At 43.0% G+C, this 23,454-nt stretch overlaps 1 long non-coding RNA gene across 1 annotated transcript in view; it reads right to left on the reverse strand.

Moving 5' to 3' along the window:
• The window catches only part of LOC125484029, a 49,974-nt gene that overhangs the window by 9,935 nt on the left and 16,585 nt on the right, over positions 1 to 23,454 (reverse strand). Inside the window, exon 2 of the long non-coding RNA XR_007262904.1 lies at positions 4,913 to 5,010. This is a non-coding gene — a long non-coding RNA (uncharacterized LOC125484029). The remainder of the gene's footprint in view (positions 1 to 4,912; positions 5,011 to 23,454) is intronic.

Raw genomic sequence — 23,454 nt, forward strand, 5'->3', positions numbered from 1 at the left:
TTCATAGCCCAATATCCTGTGGTCCCAGGAAGAGGTAGGGATTTCAAGAGAAATGTAATTTTTCATTGGAGTACAAATTGAATCTGTCCATCCGATGTACTAGTGATTGAAATTTGGAGGAAATCTATGTTATTGATGAAAATAAATTGAAGCCCTTGAATGACAGTCTAGCTTCCTATGCATTGGGACAGAGGTCAATGTTTATGGTTTTATTGTACACTCTCCTTGATATAAGGTCTGGGGACCTTGGAAGAAGAGAATCTCTGTCCATCAAATGTTGACTAGTGTTACAGAAGAAAGACTGGAAATATTCTAAGAACATAAGAACTAGGAGAAGGAGTAGGTCATTCAGCCCCTCAAGCCTGCTCTGCCATTTAATATGATCATGGCTGATTTCATCTCGGCTTCAACACCACTTTCCTGCCAGCTCTTCATAACCCTTTACTCCATTACTGAAAAACCTATCTCCTCCTTAAATTTACTCAATGTCTCAGCATCCACTGCACTCTGGGGAAGTGAATTCCACCAATTCATGACCCTTTGAGAGAAGTAATTCCTGCTCATCTCTGTTTTAAATCTGCTGCCCCTTATCCTAAAACAATAACCTCTCGTTCTAGATAACAAGGTGTGGAGCTGGAGGAACACAGCAGGTCAGGCAGCATCAGAGGAGCAGGAAAGCTGACGTTTTGGGTCTGGACCCGCCCGAAACATCAGCTTTCCTGCTCCTCTGATGCTGCCTGACCTGCTGTGTTCCTCCAGCTCCACACCTTGTTATCTCAGACTCCAGCATCGGCAGTTCCTACTACCTCTCATTCTAGATTGCCCCACATGAGGGAACATCCTCCCTATGTCTACTTTGCCAAACTCCTTTATCATCTTACATACCTCAACTAGATTTCCTCTCACTCTTCTAAACTCCAGAGAGTATGGGCCTAAACTGGTCAATCTCTCTTCATGAGACAAACCCCTCATCTCTGGAATCAATCTAGTGAATCTCCTCTGAGCTATCTTCAAATGATTGCCTCCCTCCTCAAGTAAGGACATCTATACATCTATTATAGTAGATTACATCAAGAACTACATGGCTCTGCTAACGCTGTAAAATTGTGACAAATTGCTCTGTTAATGATGTTTATGTAGTTCCTGACTCAGTGAGGATTAAGACTCCAAGCTCAGTATTTATGCATTATTCAAGGACGATTGTAACGGGGTATCCTGGTCATTTTTTGTTTTATTTACAGCATGGCTGTGATATCTCAATGTGCAGATGATTTCTCCTTGTGCTGCTGATGTGAGGGGCTGGTTGAGATATGACAGTGGGGGAGTAATGGACCCACACAATGTCAATGCCTTGGCAAATTATGCGAAATTCACTTTGATCCCAGTAGGAAACGTGGCATTCTGCTGAAATAAGCTGTTGAGCTACTGCTTACAGTATCCGAAAGTTGTGAATGCATCTCCTGAAGTTACAGTACAAATCACCACAGGTTTTATCCCAGCTGGGAATTCCTATTTTCAGACAGACTTGCTCTATATTGCTACCTCTCAGGGACTTATCCGCCCCCTCTCTTCCCACTCACTGACTCTCTTCAGTTTTAATTCCTCTCTTTCTCCTTTGTTCACTCTGAGTTGCAGCATAACCAGGAAGAATTGATCTTAAATTGCATTTCAGTATTATTCCAGTTGCTCATCAATAGGACCAGGGCTGAGGACTCACTGACTGGAAAAGAAAGGCATGACTGATATTCTTGTTTTGTTCTCTGTGTCTATTAGTGCTCAGTGGAATATCCCTAATCTGAAGTCTGTCGCTCTGACTGCCTGCTATCGACATGCAGATTAATCAAGGCAATGCTCAAAGCCTTTTAATGTATCAAAGGAAAGTTAAAGACAGGGACCTTTTCTCACAAGATGTCTTTGGACAATCATTTAAGAGTAAGTTTTAAGCAAGAGAAAATAATCGTAAGTTAACATTTCTCTTCATTGTCCTCTCGTTGATTTATTATTGTCACCGTTATTAAATCAACGAGAGGACAATGAAGAGAAATGTTAACTTACGATTATTTTCTCTTGCTTAAAACTTACTCTTAAGTGATCGTTAAAGACATCTTGTGAGAAAAGGTCCTTGATTATTATCACCGTTATTTGCTGAAAATATTGTTTCAGACTTGGCTAAACGTTTGAAGGGTAAAACATTATCCCATTTTTCTAAGGTATGGGAGTTTGAGTTAGTGCAGGAGAAATTAATTACACCAATAAACATGCTGAAAATAAATTTGGGAATGTATTTTAAATAGGCAACACAGCGTGGATTTCCCACCATGCTCCCCTTTATAAATTTCACTGCAGAATTCTGATAAATTATTGTTTTTCTCCCCACATATAAAGTAACAATATTCCAAACTTATTAGAGCATATTTCTTTTGAGGCCACACCTAATGACATGTGTGGTGTCACAATCAACTGGAGTACATATTAACTTGTGAGAGAAAGTAATCTGGAGCTAGGGGTTTGAAGAATATGTAAAAAGTGTCCAGCCATGATCCAAACTGGCCTGAGTATGGTCACTCTTGAGCCAATTCTGAAAAGAATGAGTTTAGGGACATTGAAATTGATATTGCACATTACCACTCTACTGGAAGAGCCCTCCACCAGACAGAAATTACATTTTCTTTAATTTAACCTATTTTTCTAAATAACATGTTCAGAAATGTTATTACACACCTCTGGACCTGAATGCAGGCCTCCTGGTCCAGAGGTAGGGACACTACCATCGTGCCAGAAGAAGGCCATTCCCCGCCCAGATAGAAATTCTAACATCTGGAATGATTGTCTTCAGCAGTCCCTTGATTCAAGGAAGATGTCAGCTCGGGGTCAGAAATTTCTGCTGTGTGTCTTCATCTGAGTGATGAGGTTGATTGTTGACCCACAGACCTTTAGGTACATGGGGCAGGATGTCCCACATGGGGACGTGGAACCTCAGATGCAAGATTTGCTTTTTTTCCCGTTTCCTTTGCTGTCACTGCTCTGCCTCATCGTTAAAGGCCTTTGGACTCAAAGGGTGACACAGTTTGATGGACAAATTGATGTCCTTTTGATGTGTCATTGTAGAGTTTTATCTGCCTTGCCTTGGCTATTTGAGAGTTAACAAAACAGGACCTGGTGGTAGAGATGCTCTTCAACTTCCAGACAACCTATCAAGGCTCCTTTTCCAGGAGTTTTGCCTGAATGTGGAGCTGGCTTCAAGAGAGAAACCGGCATTTGTTCATAAGTCTGAATATACACAGCTGTTGTTATGTCTGCACTCCTGTACTGCAGTGAGACTTGGACTATGTATCAGTGACAAATGAAAGAACTGGAGAAATTCCACCAGCAGTACCTCCACCACATGCTCTGGTTTCAGTGGGAGGAAGGAATATAATAAGAACGTAAGAGCTAAGGGCAGGAGCGAACCATTTCAGAAGGCAGTTAATTAGACTGTGGGCCGAAGGGCCTGTTCTTGTGCTGTACTGTTCTAAAGCGATCACATTGTTGTGGGACTTGAGTCACTTTTCGGTCGAGTTGCAAGCCTGAAGGATTGGCCTGGAGTATTCAGAATTCTGGTTCAGCCTCCAGGACACCGCCATGTGCAATCGTGGAGAAAAATTTCAGGTACGTTAAATAAATCATTTGGAGCTGGTGCATGCACAGCCAAACCAAGCTTGCACCTCAATATATGGGAGCTTTTGTTGCCATCATCCTCTTAAGGGCAGGGGTCTACTAAGCTGGGTCCACTGTGGTCGAGGAAGACCACTTCCTGGTCTAACTAGAAGAGGCTCTCGTATTGAGCAAGAAATAGGTTATTGCGAGCAGTTCCAGGTTACATTGATATACTAGACCTTCTTGCTGAGGCTGTGAGGCAGATCTGGATATTGGAGCTCACTCCTTTGAGAGTTGAAGCTGTTATTCCCACAAGTCCCCATGATGTCATCATGGTAGGCAGTGCTAAAGGCATGCCTCCATATTAACCCTTTCAGACCCTGACAAAACAAGAGCAAGTAAGGAATCTCTAAAGTGCATTAGTGATTAAAGAGCATTTGTGAACCAGGCTGATTTTTTTAATCCATGAATTCACTATTAGATTACTGAGGCCAGTTTATAATTCCAGATTTAAATTCCTAAAAGTTGATCTTATATTCCACCTGCTGCCAAGGAGGGCTTTGGACCCAAATTCCCAGGACATAAGGAGAGCTTTGAGGGGAGATTAGACAACAACATTACCACTATCCCACTGCATCCCTAGCAATGCACTGTGGGATCCAATGTGCAGGTTTGGATTTTTTATTGTTTGCACCGGTGGGCCAGACTTTCTCATCATTGAAACTCTTAGATGAGGGCGGGACCAAACTTGATGCCGTGATATGGGGGGGTACGAACAGATGGTGTAAGTTTACAGATGGTCAATGGGTGAGACACAGACCACCTCAAATCACCGCAGTAGCACCATTGATGGGGGTCAGAGGTCATCAGGGGTGTGTGTGAGAGAGACCCGCTAACCCTCATCCTATCGCAGTCACAATCATCTTGAAAAAGGGAGTTGGCTTGACAGGGCTGGGGGACAAATGACAACTCCTGTTCTTGTTTTGTAAGTACATATGAACAAACCATACCTTCCCTTACACAAGATAAAACTCCTTCAAGTAGGTACTTTGTAACTTCTAATGGAAATTTACATCAATGTGGAATTGAATCTTTTTATGACACTAGTGAAGAGCTTGGATACTGTCAGATGTTCCCTTTGACTTACAGCTCTTTGAATGATTGACAACTGAAAAAAAATGTACTGAAAAGAGCATTTTTACTGAGTTCTGAAGTCTGTTATTGACTGATGTACAATAATTAGCGTCACACAATGTCAGAAATAAAAATTACTCACGTTGATTCAAGGCGAATTTCCAGGGTGGGATACAAATTAGGTAAAGAATATGGAGCCAGCTGCTTGTAGCCCATGCATCTTCGAAGTGAAGTTGTCAGCTTGTGTACAAGATGGATTTGTTAGTGATTTCACATCTTTCTTTTAACTGCCCACCCGTTCTGTGTTACTCTGTCAGTCATGAAGTAATTTGCAATTACAAATTTAACTGTTAAGCACCAGAATGTAACCACTTCACAAACTTTGGAACTTGCAAGCAGCTACATAAACACAGTGACTACAAGGTCAGAGGCTGGGAATCCTGCAGCGAGTAACCCCCTCCGTCCTAACTCCCCAAAGCCTGTCCACCATCTACAGGACACAAGTCGGGGTGTGATGGAATACTCCCCACTTGCTTGAATGAGTGCAGCTCCAACAACACTCAAGAAGCTTGACACCATTAGACAAATCTTGTTTGGCACCATATCTACCATAAATTAACCCCCTCCACTTTTAAATATTGTAGCTGTGTCCACCGATACCATCTGAAATGTTTTGGGCAGATTCACTGTCACCAATCCTTCCTGTCACCAATCACAGACCTCACGCAGAAATGAGGCTTGGTTCCTGTTGAACAGAGTATGTTTATCATATAGTACTTAATAGCTAGTTGCATTACATCTGAGCTACATGAGAGTGTCTTGTGAAATCTCAGGTTAGACCTAAGGGCAAGTACACATGACTATTTAGCTACATTAAAATTATGGCTGTTGGGTGTGTAAAGTGCTGTCGTAAGTGTTTGGTGACTTTCTGCAAGTATCTTGTGGATGGTATGGACTGCTATCACAGTGTAAAAGTGTCTAATGTAAAATAAGGCAGTTAGTACCTCATATCACACAATAAGCTCTGTCCATCAGGATGAGAATGATTTCTTGAGAGGAGCTATACAGGTTTACATTTGAGACTAGTTCTTGAGGATCATAGAATGCCTATTGTGTGCACACAGGCCATTCAGCCCATTGAGTCTGCACCAACCCTCCAAAGAGCATCCAACCCAGACCCATCCCAACCCTATATTTCCCTCAGCCAATCCACCTAACCTGCACATTTTTGGATTGTGGAATGAAAACAGAGCACCCGGAGGAAACTCATGTAGATACAGGGAGAACGTACAAATTCCACACAGACTGTCACCCAACCTGGAACTGAGCCTGGGTCCCTGGTGCTGTGAGGCAGCAGTGCTAACCACTGAGCCACTGTGCTGTGTCATTTCTAAGTTGCATGTTCAATGCTATGATTTGCTTTTTCAAATAATAAAGAACACCAGCCACATTGTGGTCTCTTCCAAGCCACACATCATTCTGACATTGAAATACATCACTGTTCCTTCACTGTGGCTGGTTCAAAATCCTGAATCCCTCTCCCTTCGTCCTTAAGCATAGTTTGCCTGTTGTTATTATGCTGGGCTAGCAGGGGTACCTGTTGGAAGTGTACTCTCTCAGTGTGTTGACAATTTGTCTGTAAATGACATCTGCTGTAGCTCACAGGAGCCACTAAAACTACGGTGAGAATGATAGGCACTGTGCAAGGATTTGTGAATGTGTCATTTTACTATCACTCCTTTGATTTTGATCTGCTGGTTTCATGCTATTCTTTATAAGAACATAACAAATCAGGAGAGGATTAGGCAAATTAACATATGCAGCCTTTTCTGCCATTCAGACGATCATGGCTGATCTTTTATCTCAACTTTGTTTCCTGCCTCGATCCGCATATTCATGTGCCCACAGATCTATTGGCCTCAGCCTTGAACATGACCAGTGACCGAGCACCCACAAATCTCTTCAGCAGTAAAGGCCAAAGATACACCAGCCTCTGAGTGAAAAGACATCTCCTCATCTCAGTCCGAAATGGTAACTGCTTCTCCTGAGAATCTGGCAACTAGTTTAGATTCTCCAACCCAGAGACATTCACCCTGCCACGTGCTCAAAGATTGTAGTGGGCAGGATTTTTCAGATGGCACAGTTTCTCATCTCGCCACCCAAAGTGTCATTAGGGACTCATCAGCACTGATACCAGCTGCCCAGCAACTATTTCACATTCAGAAGACCGTTGATTGGCTAAAGACCTGACTTCTGCCCCAACCTGAGGAATAAATGGCCAACCTTGAGAACTGCTAGCCATCCTCCACAGCTCCAGCAATGCCATATTTGGGTGGTGACTACAGACTGTTCCCAATGAAAAGAAGCGAATGGTGGTTGGACTGAAGGCAAGTCTGGGACCCCTGCAGGTCCTGCCTGGCAGTGGTCAGTGATGGAGGTTGGGTTTAAGAGGCCATGAAGGGATAGCTTGGCTAAAGGGGCCAGGTTTCCAATAGACACGGGGAATCCTCAAAGTGGTACAATGTTCACTGTCCCCTAAATGTTCTCTGCTTGGCTTACCGCATTGCCAAGGACCAGATATTTCAGTGTTTCCCTATTTGTTGGGCTGGACGCATACTGCTGTATGAAATTCTCCTGAAAGCCAACTAAGAACACATTTTCCTCACTGCCCCTTACACTATTACTGTATACGGGTCATTCAACCTTCCCCATTATACCCACTTTCCCCATTATAGCTATTCTCTGACATTTATAATGTAATCTCTGTAATGGATTTGTGGAGTAGTCCTGCTGTATGTTTCGTTAGTGGTCAATGTATTATACTGAGGAATGCCATTTTATGAAGCCTCGTGCCTCCAAAGATGCCAACAGAGGGATTGTAAAATTTCATCCTTAGCTTGCAATTTTTTTCTGAACTCCAGAGAATATATGCCCATTCTGCCCAATCATTGCTCAGATGAGAATCCTCTCATCCTAGGAATCCATCACATTAACCTCCCTGACACTCCCTATGAAGAAGCCTGTACTTTGTTAAGCAAAGAATCCGAAGCTGGACAGGTGAGCTGTCACAAAAGCCCTGTGCGTTCATCCTGAGAGGATACTGAGGGTATCTCAGCAACAGGCACAAACAGAACGTGCCAGAGAAACTCAGCACATCTACGTTAACAGAGTTAACATCTCGAGTTCAGAATGACTCTTTTTCAGAACTGTAGTCCTTCACCTTGAAATGCTAACTTTGTTTTTGTTTGTTTTAGATCTGTGTTTTATTTAAGAGTAGTTCAGGCCTGTTGTAATAATGAGTATCAGAGCACAGAAACAACGAGAAGATAACCCAGGTGGGACAGGAAATATTTACAGAATGGAACCAAGGTGAATATGAAGGAGAGACAGACTGCAAGAGGAAAGTGCAACAAAATAATCTCGGTGAGGTTGTAGAAGATGTTTACAGTGATGAATGCCATGAATAAGAGAGTGAGTCCCTCTTGTCATCTTGTCCTTAATGCGACAACTCCACAAATTGAAGAATTATGGGTAGAAAGTGCAAGTAAAAGGTTTTTTCCTTCAGTTATAACTAAAAATAAATGTCCTTCGACAAAGGTACAGCTAAAGAAAATCACATAAATTAATAATCTTGCCGGAATAGAAGGATGTGCAAGTCTGCAAAATGATCCAGTTTCCACATGTTGGCCTGATAAATTCGCTGTTTTGCTGCACATTGTCAGATGTTTCTAACGTATCTGTAGCGGACGGTGATCAGGTCAGATAATGAAGCATTCAGTACACAGGAGAATTCAGGTATCTTTTATTCCCCCTGTGTGGCAGAATACACCCCTGTCAGGTTTTAGTGTATTTTTTACAATCATTTTCTTCTTAATAGAACAGAATTAAGGTTTCAGGAGGATTTAACTCCTCGGAGGATTAAACCCTTTCTCTGTACTTTGCAGTCCATGTGAATCATCTATTTTTGATTTCAACCCCATTCTTTCAAATTTCCTTACCTAGGAATTATTTGTGATTCCTGCTAACTGCTTTTTGTGATCTATTCTTTGTTCCTCTAGCCTTTAGGGCGCAAATCCAGGCTGACATTCCATTGTAATACTAAAGGGGTGCCCTACTGACAGAAGTTTCTTTGTGTGGTTTCAGTTTTAGTCCCTCTGATCCTTACCTAAAGAATGATATATTGGCACTGGAGCTCAGAGAAGGTTCACTGGGCTAATCCCAAGTATGGAGGGACTATCTTAGGCGGAGAGGTTGAGTAGGTTGGGGCTGTTTTCATTGGAGTTCAGAAGGATGAAAAGCATTGAAACGAGCAAGATTCTTAGAGGGTTGACAGGGTAGATGTGAAAATTTTGTTTCCCCTTGTGGGAGAGTTTAGGTCCAAGGGGCATCATCTCAGAATAAGGGGTCACACATTGTAGGCAGGGATGAGGAGAAATTTCTTCTCTCAGAGCATGGTGAATCTGTGGAATTCTTTACCACAGAGAGCTTTCGAATCTGGGTCATTCAGTATATTTGAGGCTGAGAGAGACAATCTTAAATCAGGAAGGGAAATTGAGGCTTATGGAGAAAAGGCAGGAAAGTGGAGTTGAGGATTATCAGATTAGCCATGATCTCATTGAATGAGATTCAATAGGCTGAATGGCCTAATTCTCCTTCTACATCTCATGGTCACTCAAACTCTACTTGGCAGAAGAGATTGGGAATTACTGAGTGATATCAGAATCTGGCTGATATTTACATTTGGCTAGAGGTCAACTAATCAGACTTTATGATGAATCTGCCCATTAATACCTCAAAGCATCAAGTTGTAGCTGATGTGTAATCTGTCACAGCCTGCGCTAGGAGTCTGAAACTGTGTTCTATTGTCGTGCATTTCAAAGTGGAAGTGTCAATTATTTTTTCCATTTTACTCTTGGGCTGTAAAAAATGGGTTGCACTGCTGTGAAAATTAGCAAGGAATATTTTTCTGATCTTTGTGATTGAAGCTCTTTCTTGGAAATGTGACTAAAATATGCTACTCGGAACTTGTGAAACATTTCATGAAAACCATTTTCTTTTGTGCTCTACATCGATAAGATGCTTCCTCTGCTACCTGCAGCGTTGGCTGTTTGTATGATTTATGGAGCATCAGAGAAACGCCAGATGTTACTTGACATACGGTCACCATTTTTTAAACGTTTGTTTGTAATCATGTCCTATCGAATTTTGTTTAATTTTGGAATCTTGAACTGCATTTTTCAACCAATGAGGCTGCTGGATGAGAAGGTTGTCTAGATTTGACCCCAAGAATTAGAGTCACAGAGATCTCCAGCTCAGAAAAAAGACCTTCGGCCCATTGAGTCTGTGCTGGTCAGAAACAACCAGCTGTCTATTCTCATCCCATTTCCATCACTTGGCCCATCACCTGGTATGCCTTGGCATCACAAGTGCACATCTAAATCCTTCTTAAGTCTGATGAGCCTCAAGTCCTGGAAGAACTTGGGTCAGGATCGCTGCACTTTCTCAGTTCTGATAAGAAATTACAGACCTGAAACACTTCTCTCTGCACAGCTGCTGACTGACCAGAAAAGTGTTTCCAGCGTTTTATTGTTGGAACTAAGCATGGCTCACAATTTCTAAGTGTTTCAGTTGTAAATAAGGAAGGTGCAAATCACTGTCAGCCATCCATCTAATCATTCAATTAGCAGTGCACTGTGAGGAAGACCAGACTGTAACCAGTCTGCATTATTTTCTTCAGTTGAGAAACTATTAATAGCTGTTCTGGTAAAAATCAGTTAATTATTGCCTTTGGCTACACAGTTCTGGTTAATTATAGCCATCCATTCTTGCAGTCAACGCCAGTGTATCAGGGACTTTTCAAACATGTTATGTATAATTGTAACAGGAGCTAACTAAATAAAGTTTTAGGGACAGATATAAATGCATATAATTGAGTTTATGAAAATTACAGATCATGTTGTATTGTGGATCAGAGGTATTTAGTCTGATATATCAACCGTGATAGGTTGGTTCATCTTCCACAGTGCAGGAACCTTAGTGTCTGAGGCATGGAGAATAGCAACAGAGACAATAGGGATAGTAGTAGGCCATTCAGCCCTTTGAGCCTGCCCTGCCATTCAATTAGATTACGGTGAGTAAGATTATAAGGGATATGGACAGGTGGAGAGGAGGCAGCTGTTCCCCTTAGTCAAAAGGTCAATAACAAGTGGGCATCATTTTAAAGTGGAGGGCAGAAGGTTTAGAGGGAATTTGAGAAAAGATCTTTTTTCACCCAGAGGGTGGTGGGTGTCTGGAATGCACTGCCTGGGAGGGTAGTTGAGGCAGGAAACCTCACAACCTTTATGAAGTACCTGGATGAGCACTTGAAATGTCACAACATTCAAGGCTATGGGCCCAGTGTGGGAAAGTGGGACTGGTGTAGATAGGTTGGTAAAGACTTGATGGGCCAAAGGGCCTCTTCTGTGTTGTATGACCCAATGACTCTGTGGCTGGTCATCTTAGTCTGTACCCTGATCCAAGTTTTAGCCCATGCCCCAGTAAGCACAGGACAGTTACAACGCAGGAGGCCACTCAGTCTGCAGTGTCCATGCTACCTCTCTGCAAGTGTCGCTCAATTAGTTTCATTCCTCCCACCTTTTCCCTGTGGCCTGACTGGTGAAAATTTGAATTTGAAACTGCATGAAATTTCCTCCTATTGAGAGAGTTTCTGACAAACGAGGTATGGGTTTAAATGAGTGATGCCTGTTATTCTCGACAGCTGAGGTCTATGCTCCCAGCCCATTCAGCTCAGAGGCAATGTTGTCCATTTATCTACAAACATTCAATCACACTTCAATCAGACACTTATCCACTCCCCTTTCAAATTATTTAACAAAGCATCAACTTCCAAGCCTTCTGAGGCCATCTATAAAAAGCTTTTAATTAGCTTTATACTCTTAATGTGGATTGCACTATTCACCATTCCTTTTCCGCACTCTGCTTTAATGGCCTCTCCCATACTTACCTTCCTGACAATCCTCACTTGGGAATATTTACCAATCAATACCTGCTCCCACAAATTAACTTTCAAATATATTTCGCTCATTTTGCAATGACTTGTCTTTGAAAAGCTCAACGATTGCTCTATGGCAGAACTTTGTTTTACTGTTGCAAGGGGAAACCAAAGTTTGGCCTGAGCAGTCAATTCCCCACTGACCGATCTCCATTACACTCACTCTGTTCTTTTCCTATTTCCTTCAGCCTTACATTTTAAGGAAGCATTTTCTGCCTGAGATCATTCATCTCATTTGCTTTACCTGCTCCTCACGTCTGCCCCATCTCACCTGCAGCTGAAACCCTGAGCCTTGCCCTCGGTGACTCTGCCCTGGGCTATTCGGATCATGTCCTTTCTGGTTTCTCAACTTCCACCCTCCACAAAAATTTATCTCGCTTGAAATGACTGCCGCCAGTGCCCTAACTTGCCCAGGTCCCATTCGAACATCACCCTTGGGGCTTGTTGTCTTACGTTGCCCCCCAAGTCTTGGCAAAGCCTAGATTTTAAAACCTTCTGTGGCTTCAATAGTGATGGAAGGAGAGACTCTGAAGAGAGGTGTTACTGTGTAGAACTCATACTTAGTCTAAGAGTGAATAAATTAGGGCAGCGCAGTGGCTCAGTGGTTAGCACTGCTGCCTCATGTGCCAGGGACCCAGGTTCGATTCCACCCTCAGGTGACTGCCTGTGTGGAGTTTGCACATTCTCCCCATGTCTGTGTGGGTTTCCTCTAGGTGCTCTGGTTTCCCTCCACAGTCCAAAAAATGTGTAGGTTAGGTGGATTGGCTATGTTAAATTGCCCATAGTACCTCAGGTGGAAAATACAGGGATCGTGTAGGGGGTGGGTCTGGGGATGGGGAGGGGTGGTGTGGACTTGATGGGCTGAATGGCCTGCTTCTACGCTGTAGGGATTCTATAAGATCATGACATTTTGAATAAACAGGAATCTTAGAAAAAGAGCCTCCAAAAACCTCTCTTAAATGATACATAGCACTTAAACTTGTGCAAGGTTTACCACTACAACGACAGTGGGTGACAGAGTAGCTGGGAGATTGGTATGTGTTTGTGGGTTCCTACAAACTCAACATGGTATGACATAGATGAGGATATTCATCTCTCTGGTCTAATTAGAACAGTCTTGTTGAGTAGACAATGCAAAATTTATTGTATTACTGCAAACAGGATGCGTACAATCTCAGATCAGCCTGTTCCAAGTTCCTTCTTTACTCCCTTTCATGTTTTTTAGACAAACGCCCCCCTCCCCCCCCATGTCCAGTTTCTCTCATGCCATTATTTTTGGACATTTTTGCATACATTTATATATACCACTACCCCATTCCCCCCGAAGTCTCTAACTTTACAAATTCAGATGATTTGGGGGTTGTAGAATTCTTCCTGAATATGTTTTCTTTGGAATTGGAAGATTGTTGTGTTGTAGGCAGTTGACTTGGACTGTCTTCCTGACAATCTGTAGATCTTTCCTGAACTGAAAGTCCTTTAAGCTTATACATTTCTTTTACAGAGGGCTTTAGGGATGTGCCTGACCATTTATTGCAGGTAGTGTTGTCACCACTACAGCAGCTGAGATTTCCTTTGCAGGATCTTTGATCTGTGTCAGTTGTTTCTTTATAGCGGTGTTTTCATTGGAGTTGTGTGCAGCACACTTCATTCAATGGAAGTTCGTTCTCATTCTGCCTGTACATCTGTGCTGAGGCTGACAGAATAGATAGTTTAATTGCTGCCTCTGAAAATTCTCAGTTATGAAGTATATGTAGGTTTCCTAATTTTTGGAGTCCCCTAGTTTGTATGTTTAATGCTAAATGCAATGCCCTCTTGGACATGTTGTTTTGGTTAACTAAGACTTATTATTGGATAATATTGTGGCACTAAATCCTGTGCTTAATTTGAAATTCAAGAAATATCCATTGATATAAATGTCTGCATGTGACATGTTCAGATGGGTCACTAATTTTGCCTAAAAAAACTTTTCATCTTCTGGAGACTGGTCCACCTCATTTATTGCTGTGCAATTATTTCTTTGGTCTTTTGCTTTTCTGTGGCTACGTCTGGCTTCAGCACATTTTCTTTCAGTGACCTACTTCCTTAGTACAAGTGCATTTGATTTTCTCAAGTTGAGCACTGTTCGTGTCAGAGAGCTTTCACAATGTTGATGAGGACTTCAAGGTTTTGCTGTCTGTCCTAGCCACTTTGGCATTCCTAATATGTTTTTTGACAGATCTCCTGTCCTAACTTTTATCTTCTCGTAGAATTAATCTGCTTCGCTCTTGGACCTTTGCTTTGCTCACTATTTGAATGACTTTCTCTAGAGTCAGGTCTTCTTTGGACTATAATATACCTGTGAAAGATTCATCAGCAATGTCTACAACAACTGATTCCTTCTGATCATAGGTGTCCACTGTCACATCTCTCCATTACTCTTTCGAGATCATTAATGATCTATGGATTTATCTGGATACTTTATTCTTTATTGAATTCATATCCTTTCCAGATTTTTATTAGTTCTGAGGCTGAAATAATTGTCAAAGGCTTTCAACACCTCTTAAAATTTGTGTGTTCGTTTCATTCATCACATGGTAAGCAATAATGTCATCTGCAATAATTCCATTGTATAGAAAAGTGTAATTAATTCTGTCTTAATGCCTATTTCCTCTCTAATTTCTCACAAAGCCATTGAATCAATCTTCTTGGACATCAATGACTCAGCCCCCAGCCCCCAGCCCCCAAACCTTAATAGCACCTCATTATGAGAACAGAAGAACTTGGAGCAGGAGTAGGTCATTCAAACCCTTGAGCCTGCTTCAATGTTTAATTCAATCTTGGCTGACCTCATCTTGGCCTTAACTTCACTTTCTTGACCACTTCCTGTAATCCTTCAACCCATTACTAATGAAAAATCTGTCTATCTCCTCCTTAAACTACTCAATATCCGGGCATCCACTGCAGTCTGGAAGAGTGAATTCCACAGATCTACGCCCCTTGAGAGAACTAATCCCTCGGTACAGATTTGATGGGCCAAAGGGTCTTCATCTATGCTGTAGACCTTCATGACTTCTCATCTCCAATTGAAACTTGCCATCCCTTACCCTGAAACTATAATCTCTTGTTCTAGATTGCTGTATAAGTGGAAGTATCCACTCTATGCCTATTTTGTCAATCTCCTTTAGTGTCTTATGACAATCAATTAGATCTCCTCTCATCCTTCTAAACTTTAGTGAGCATAGACCTAAACTGCTCAAACTCTCCTCATAAGACAAACCCCTGTTCTCTGGAATCAATCTAGTGAACTACCTCTGAACTGCCTCCAACACAACTACATCCTTCCACAAGTAAGGGGACCAAAACTGTATACAGTACTTCAGATGTATAAGAGATGTGAGTCTGGTTTATCATGTGAATACAACATGCATCAACCAAAATTTATGTATCAATGCATTCCAAAAGTTCATGGTTTTTAAATTCCCTGGAAAATTTTCAATAAGGAAAAAGAAAGATACCTGAAATTAGATTCAATTCTTGTAGAAAATTGATCCGCAATTGTCCAAAAGTGACATTGTAAATTCCATGTAAATTTTCCACTGTCTTTTGAATTAACCTGGCTTTTCACTTGAAATGGACTAACACAATAATCGCTTGTGACTAATGGATATTTCCCTGTTTCACATACGGATCTGCACATGATGAGGAATTAAGTTAGATTGAAATGCACTTCTTACATTATTTCGTATTCATAGCTCAGGAAAGAGTTCAGAACCTAATGAAATATGTAGCTCATTGCAGCAATACGCAGTTACTCAGTAATAAAATGGCAGATTCAATTCAAAATGCTTGACTACCTTTTGTCTTGATGCTCCTTTTCTTTCATTTAGTTGGAAACTGTACTCAAGGAGGAAAATATGTCTAATAGAGTTCTTAATGCTGTTGGCTGCTTTTGATAGAATTGTATAGTTACGGTAAGGGAGACCTGTGGATGGGGCTATTCTGGAGTGAATATTCGCAGTAACACCAACCATGTAGCTTCATTGAAAAAGTCATAAAGTCATGGATAGTGAGGGGATGGGTGACAGCTACGAACAAAAAAGGCCACAGTGTAAGGGAAAGGCAAACAAGGCAAGCTTTTCAGGAGAACCCAGAGAGCGCACAGGGACCATCGTGCCTCCCAGAGGAACTTTCCAACCAAAGAAACGGTAAAGCTTGGAGCAGAAGTTACAGCTCATACCAAATCTCTCCTTTGAAGTACACAAGACAGGTTGGACCAGAATGTCTCATTCACCAGGTTTACTGGCATTTTCTCTGTGGCATCTTGATCAGATGGACCAATGGGCCAAGGAGTGGCAGATGGAGTTTAATTTCGATAAATGTGAGGTGCTACATGTTGGAAAGGCAAATCAGGGCAGGACTTATACACTTAATGGTAAGGTCCTGGGGAGTGTTGCTGAATAAAGAGCCCTTGAAGTCGCAGGTAGATAAAATAGTGAAGAAGGCGTTTGGTACGCTTACCTTTCTTGGTCAGCATATTGAGTATAGGAGTTGGGAGGTCATGTTGCGGCTGGACAGGACATTGGTTAGGCCACTATTAGAATACTGCATGAAATTCTGGTCTCCCTGCTATAAGAAGAATGTTGTGAAACTAGAAAGAGTTCAGAAAAGATTTACAAGGACGTTGTCAGGTTTGGAGGGTTTGAGCTATAGGGAGAGGCTGAACAGGCTGGGGCTATTTTCCCTGGAGCGTTGGAGGCCGAGGGGTGACCTTATAGAGGTTTATAAAATCATGAGGGGCATGGATAGGGTAAGTAGACAAGGTCTTTTCCCCGGAGTGGGGAGTCTAAAACTAGAGGGCTGGGTTTAAGGTGAGATGGGAAAGATTTAAAAGGGATCTAAAGGGCAACTTTTTCATGTAGACGGTGGTGAGTGTATGGAATGAGCTGCCAGAGGAAGTGGTGGAGGCTGGTACAATTACAACATTTAAAAGGCATCTGGATGGGTACATGAATAGGAAAGGTCTAGACGGATATGGGCCAAACGCTGGCAAATGGGACTAGATTTACTAAGGATATGTGGATGGTATAGATTAGTTGGACCGAAGGGTCTGTTTCTGTGCTGTATATCTCTATGACTCTAAGACCCTTTGACAGAGCAGAGGTCTTTAGCCCTGTCTCTCAGCCTTTTTTCTGTTACTCTCTAAGCCACATCCTCAAGGATCTGTCCAATGCCCTTTTGAACTTTATTGGAATCACTGTCAACCACCTGTTCGGGTTGAGTGTTTCAGATCCTGACGGCCCCTGGAGTGAAAAAGTTTCTCCTCAGCCCATCCTCTAGATCTTTCTCCCAGTGATTTTCAGTGTCTAGCCTTTGATTACTGACCCATACACCAAAGGCCAGAGGCTTTTCTGGCTCTGTCATCAAACACTGTCAGCATTTTGAAAACACGTGTGAGGTCACTTTTCAACGTTCTCCGTCTGAATTTTTCCAACGTCTCTCCAAGACTGCAGGCCCCCTGACCCCTGGGAATATCCTGGGAATCCTCCCCTGTCCGAGGGCTCTCAGCTTACAAGCCACATGGAGCCCAGAAATGCCCACAATATTCCGGCTGAGGACAGAGCTATGGCTCTGCTTGGCAGTTTGCGGGCTCCCAGCTGCATTTTCCCAGCAGTTCAGCAACTGTGATTGGTTGCTGTTGGGATTCTCGTCCCTTTAAGCAGCTCAACAGCACCACCAAGAATGGTGGCCCCTGCTGGGACTGCGCCTAGAGGGGAGTCAAGTCATGGGCGTTGGGCCACCAGATTCAAGGGGTCTCGAGGCATCAGAAGAGGTTAGCCAGGACCCCCAGTGAGCTGAATGTTTGTGGGAAAGCACGGGTGGGGGGTTCTGATAGGGCGCTGGCCGTTTCCACTGTGGGGGGGTGCGGGGTTAGGTGGTGGGGGCTTTCTTCTTGAGTGACAAAGTGTCCAACCATAAATCTCCACTGCACGAGCCCATAGCAGTGATTACCATTCTGCATTCTGACCTGGCACAGGGCCTATCCACAATGAGCAAACTTACCAGAGGAGGTAGAAAACTGGGCATTCAGCTCCTCAATGGACCTCTGGTCAAGAATGTCAGCCTCCCCATTCCCCACCGTAAATCAGAAACTATTGCCAGTGGGGAAGATGACTGATTCCCTACCTTCCTTTGCCTTTGAGTGAACCCTCATCCCTACTCGCAGCCCTTTCCCAATGGCCTGGTAAATTCCAGCCATCACTGGGATGGCTAAAACCATGGGCTTTTCTGAATGAATGGAGTATTGGTGATTTCAATGGGAATTAGTGTGACAGGTTACAGCAGAGCTTTGGCTTAATCTCATGCAAAATGACATCATAATCCAGGCTCAAACCTCCAGAGTATTTTATTGTTCAAATTCATTGTTCAATTAGTCAGATAAAAAGAAAGATAATTCTGAGAAACACGTCACCTTATTGGTTTGAAAATTAGGGGAAAGTACTCAGAAGGATACTTGTTTAATTTCACAGGTCTGGAAAAGGGAAAAGCTCACAAATTCCAAAGTGCTTTCAGATCGGTGAGTCACTTTTAATGCTCCTCCTCCCTCCTCAACCTCCCCCACACACGGTGGGGAAAAATGAGCCTGTGTACTTTATCATTATTTGCACTAAGAGCAGCCATTGTAATCATTGCACACTGGCAGAGCAGAGGTAATGCTCACTTTCCATGTTTTATGAAATATGCAGAGGGAAATTACCTGGAATCCTGCCGAGTTGAACAAAAGTGTGTTTACTTCTCTTTTCACAGCCATGTAGCAGACAACTCCTTTAAATTAGGTGGGAAGATGCTCTAAGATTCTCAGATTCTGTGAGTGCGACTGAGTTTACAGGAGACATGTCTCTAACTGACCGGGTCACTAGGTTCTGTATGTTCAGCTCATGATCAAATATTAACATCTTCCCAGGTTGGGGGAGTCTGGATTGCAACTCCAGATAAGCAGAAATTTCCTCTGTTTCAATACTGGGAGGACCCTGCTATCGTTTGCTACAATCTCAGTTTCTTACCTATCCATATCCCTAGCAACAGTCAGAGATTACCCAGTCTACTGGCATTGCATTTGATCCTGGAATGAGCTTCCGACCCCGATATTCAAACCATTACTAAAGTAACCATTCCCATGTTTGGAATGTCCCCCATATAGCTCCACCTCTGCTGAAACCATCACCCAAACCGTCATCCATACTTTCAATACCTCTTGACTCAGCCTTTCCAACACTCACTAGGCTGTTGAATCACATTCTACCCTCTGTAAAGTTATGGTCACCCAAAGCTATATACTTCTGCCCTGTCCTATACCCAGCTCCGAAACGGCAGGCAAGCCCCAGGTGGACAGAGGAATTGCTTCAGGGATACCATCAAGGCCTCACTGGGGAAGTGCGGCATTCCCACAGACACCTGGGAATCACTGGTCCAAGACCGTCCAAACTGTAGGAGGAGCATCCGGGAAGGTGTTGAGCACCTTGAGACTTGCCGTCAGGAAAAGGCGGAAGTCAGGGAAAACAGCAAAAGGAGCGCACTGCCACACCAATACCCCACCCACCCCCTTCCCACGATCACCTTCTGCCCCACATGTAACAGAACCTGCTGTAGCCCCATTGGACTGTACAGCCCCCTACAGACTCACACTGAGAGTGAATGAGAGTTATCCTCATTTGCAGACAATCACCAATGTTGATGATGATATACTGCCTGAGTCTTAACTCACAAGAGGTCCAGATTTCCTATGACTCCTGTGCTTGCTAACCTAAACTGACAGCAATCTCAGACAGCAATGTCTTGGTTATAAAATTCTTACCCCTTTTTCAAACCTTTGCCTGGCCTTGCCTCTCCATATCTCCATGATCTCCTCCGATGGCACAATCCTGTGAGATTTTGCTGCTTCCTTGATTCTGGCCCCCTGTGCTTTCCTTGTCCCACCTGTGATGGTTGGGCTTTCCATTGTCTTGGTTATCATGATGGAAAGGAAGGAAATGTCATTGAAAACTGAGCTGGTGTTTGATTAACATGTAGAAGGAGCGAACGGGAAGATTCAACTTGATGCACAGTCTGGGAGAGAGGCTAGAATCATAGCACCATAAGACATAGGAGTAGAATTAGGCTATTCGGCCCATCGAGTCTGCTGTGCCATTCAATCATGGCTGATATGTTTGTCAACCCCATTCTCCTGCCTTGTCCCCGTAACCATTTATCAAAAAGCTACCTATCTCTATCTTAGAACATAAAACGTAGAGCAGTACAGCGCAGGAATGGGGCCTTTGGCCCAAGATTATGTGCCGAACATGATGCCAAATTAAACTTATCTCTTCTGCCTGCCCTTGGTACATATCCCTTCATTCCTTGCATATGGTCCATATCCCTCCATTTCTTGCATAATTATTGGACTCAATAGGCAGTATTTGTGGCATTGACAAACATAGAGGTAGTGGAAGGGTTGGGAGATATTGAGTTAACTATAATGAAGTAAAATGGCATTTTCATCGTATGAACAAGAAACAAGCATAGGCCATTTGGCCCATTGAGTCTGCTTCCTCCATTCAATAAGATCATGGCTGGCCTGACTTTATCCTCAACCCTACATTCCTGCATATTTCCCGGTGATCTTTCATCCCCGTCATTATTAGCACACCATTGAATGCAGTGACCATACTTTGCACTCAGTAAAAGGACACCAGGCAGGTCTGTCAGCACCTGAGAATACTTAAAGTCTCTTTGATCAGTCTGATAGCAACCTGGAGTCCATAACATTGAAAACTGATCAAAGCGTGTTTGTGATATCAGCGCAGAAACGACGGATGCAGAATCACCTTCCAAACCCACAACTGTACACGTCCAGGAGGACGGTTACAGAAGGTGCATTTATGTAGCACCTTTCTCCACCTCAGGAGTTCCAAAGAAATTTGTAACCGCTGTACAACTGTTGAATTCATGCACTGTTGTGATGGAGGAAATGTGTTCATCTAGTTGTGCACAGCAAGTTACCACAATAGCAATGTAATGGTGACCAGATGATCTGTTTTAGTTAATTCAGGGCAAATAACCAGCCAGGACACCAGCGTTACCTCACCTGTTCTTCCTCAAAATAATGGGGCTATTTTTGCAACCACCCTGAGAGAGTAGACAGAGGGTCTCAGTTTAACATTCCATCCAAAGAACAGTCCCTCTGATCCTATGGTACTGGGGAGTTTTCCTACATCCTAAGGGCCATTGAAATGGAACTGGAAACTAAAACCTTCCGATTTGAAGGCTGGGAGTGCAAGTCATACAGTCATTTTGCACAGAAACAGACCCTTCGGTCCAGCCAGTCCATGCCGACCATAATCCCAAACTAAACTAGTTCCACCTGCCTGCTCCTGGCCCATATCCCTCCAAACCTTTCTTATTCATGTACTTATCTAAGTGTCTTCTAAATGTTGTAATTGTGCCTGCTCCCACCACTTCCTCTGGAAGTTCATTCCACCTTCTGTCTAAAATATTTGTTCCTCATGTCCTTTCAAAATCTCTCTCCTCTCACCTTAAAATTATGCCCCTTAGTTTTGAAACCCCCATCCCTAGGGAAAAGACACTTGCCATTAACCCTATCTATGCCCCTCATGACTTTATAATCCTCAATAAGATCACCTCTCAACCTCCTACGCTCCAGTGAATAAAGTCCCAGACTATCCAGCCTTTCCTTATAACTTAAACCTTCCATACCTGGCAACATTCTGATGAAGGGTCTAGGCCCGAAACGTCAGCCTCTCTGCTCTTATGATGCTGCTTGGCCTGCTGTGTTCATCCAGCCCTGCACCTTGTTGTCTCGGATTCTCCAGCATCTGCAGTTCCTACTATCTCTGATTCAACATCCTGGTAAATCTCTTCTGAACCCTGTCCAGTTTAATAATATCCTTCCTATAATAGGATGAAAACAAAAACACCGTTTCTACCAACACCCATTCCTGCCCCCAAACCCCTTCCTCCATTTCTCCCCCTCTCCTACCCTGACACCCTCCTATGACAACAATGCTGAAGGCTAAGTTACTTTCTTTTTGTAATGACTTGAATTTTTTTTCTGAAAGATTGATGGAAACATTTCTCTGGAAAGCATGAGATAAGGTAAAATTTATCCCCCGACCAGAAACATTTCACAAAGGTTAAAACTTTCATCACACTTCCAATTTGGTATCATTCTGATTGAAAGTCATCTGCATGACTTTGCTTAGGGAAAAGTTTAAAAAACAAACTTAAAAAAAATTTCACACATCTTACATCTGACCAATTACTTCTTTTTGTGCAGACTTTGAGCAGGATGTAGAGTTTGATGACAGTGAAAAATCACTTGAATGATTTGAAGACTGATTAGGAACGTAGGAACAAGAGCAGGCCATTCAGCCCTTTACTGCTGCCTCACAGCACTAGGGACGTGGGTTCAATTCCACCCTTGGGCAACTGTCTGTGTGGACTTTGCACATTCTCCCTGTGTCTGCGGTAGGTTTCTTCTGGGTGCTCCGGTTTCCTCCCATAGTCCAAAGATGTGCAGGTTAGGGTGGATTAGCCGTGCTAAATTGTCCACAGTGTCCAGGGATGTGTAGGTTAGGGTGGATTAGCTATGGGAAATGCAGGGTTTCAGGGATAGGGTGGGTTTGGATGAGATGCCTTCGGAAGGGCTGAATGGATTGCTCCCACACAGTAGAGATTCTATGATGATGGGTGAACTATCTGCTTCAAGGGTATTCCCACAAACTCACCATCCCTTGATGTCATTAGTCTCTAGAAATCTATCATGCACTGTCTTAAATGAACTCAATGACTGAGCGTCCACAGGCTCTGGGGTAGGGAATTCCAGAGACTTCTCACCCTCTGAGGGAAGAAATTCCTCTTCATCTCAGTCTTAAATGTCATGTCTTTTATTCTGAGACTGTGCCCCTGGGGTATAGAGAAGTCTGCATTTAGTAGTGGGAAGAACTACCTGTTTGCTCTTGGTTAGCGTTTATGTTCTCTGCTTGGCAACAACCTCTGAGTCTCCAGACGGGAGGGAGAGAACTGAAATCCCTCAGCTAGTATACTGGGACCACTCACAAAGTCAAAGCAAATATTTGAACAATCCAACTGTGATTCTCAAAGCATGATCTAACGTATCATGGTCTGGACATGATTGCGGAGGAAGTCAGCTTCACTTAGGGTGAGATTACACATGCACCCTCCTGGGGAAACACAGAGAAACCTGTACAGCACACACATATGTATTTGTTCCAATGTGAGATTACAAAAAAACCTCAACTATTTATTAATTTCTGGATCTGCCAGACTTCGAGCCAATGTGCAGCAGTTGTGTATGTCTCAATATACCTTGGGATGAAGAATTCAGGTTTATACAGGGACAGGAGCTGTGTAGGACACTTGGCCCTTCAGGTCTGCTCTATCATTAAAGCAGATCATAGCTGACTGTTCCCCGACCATAGTCTCCCACGATCCCCATATATTACCCGTCTGTAGTCTGTAGATTTTAGGCAGCAGTGGAAGAATAATCAGGCCCCACACATCTGGCAGAAGGTAAAGAGGTTGAGCCATTTTATGATGCAAACCACAGTTAAATAGTTCGCTGGACCTCCCCAGCCATG

This window comes from Rhincodon typus, chromosome 9 (assembly GCF_021869965.1).
Source record: "Rhincodon typus isolate 14 chromosome 9, sRhiTyp1.1, whole genome shotgun sequence".
NCBI lineage: Eukaryota > Metazoa > Chordata > Chondrichthyes > Orectolobiformes > Rhincodontidae > Rhincodon > Rhincodon typus.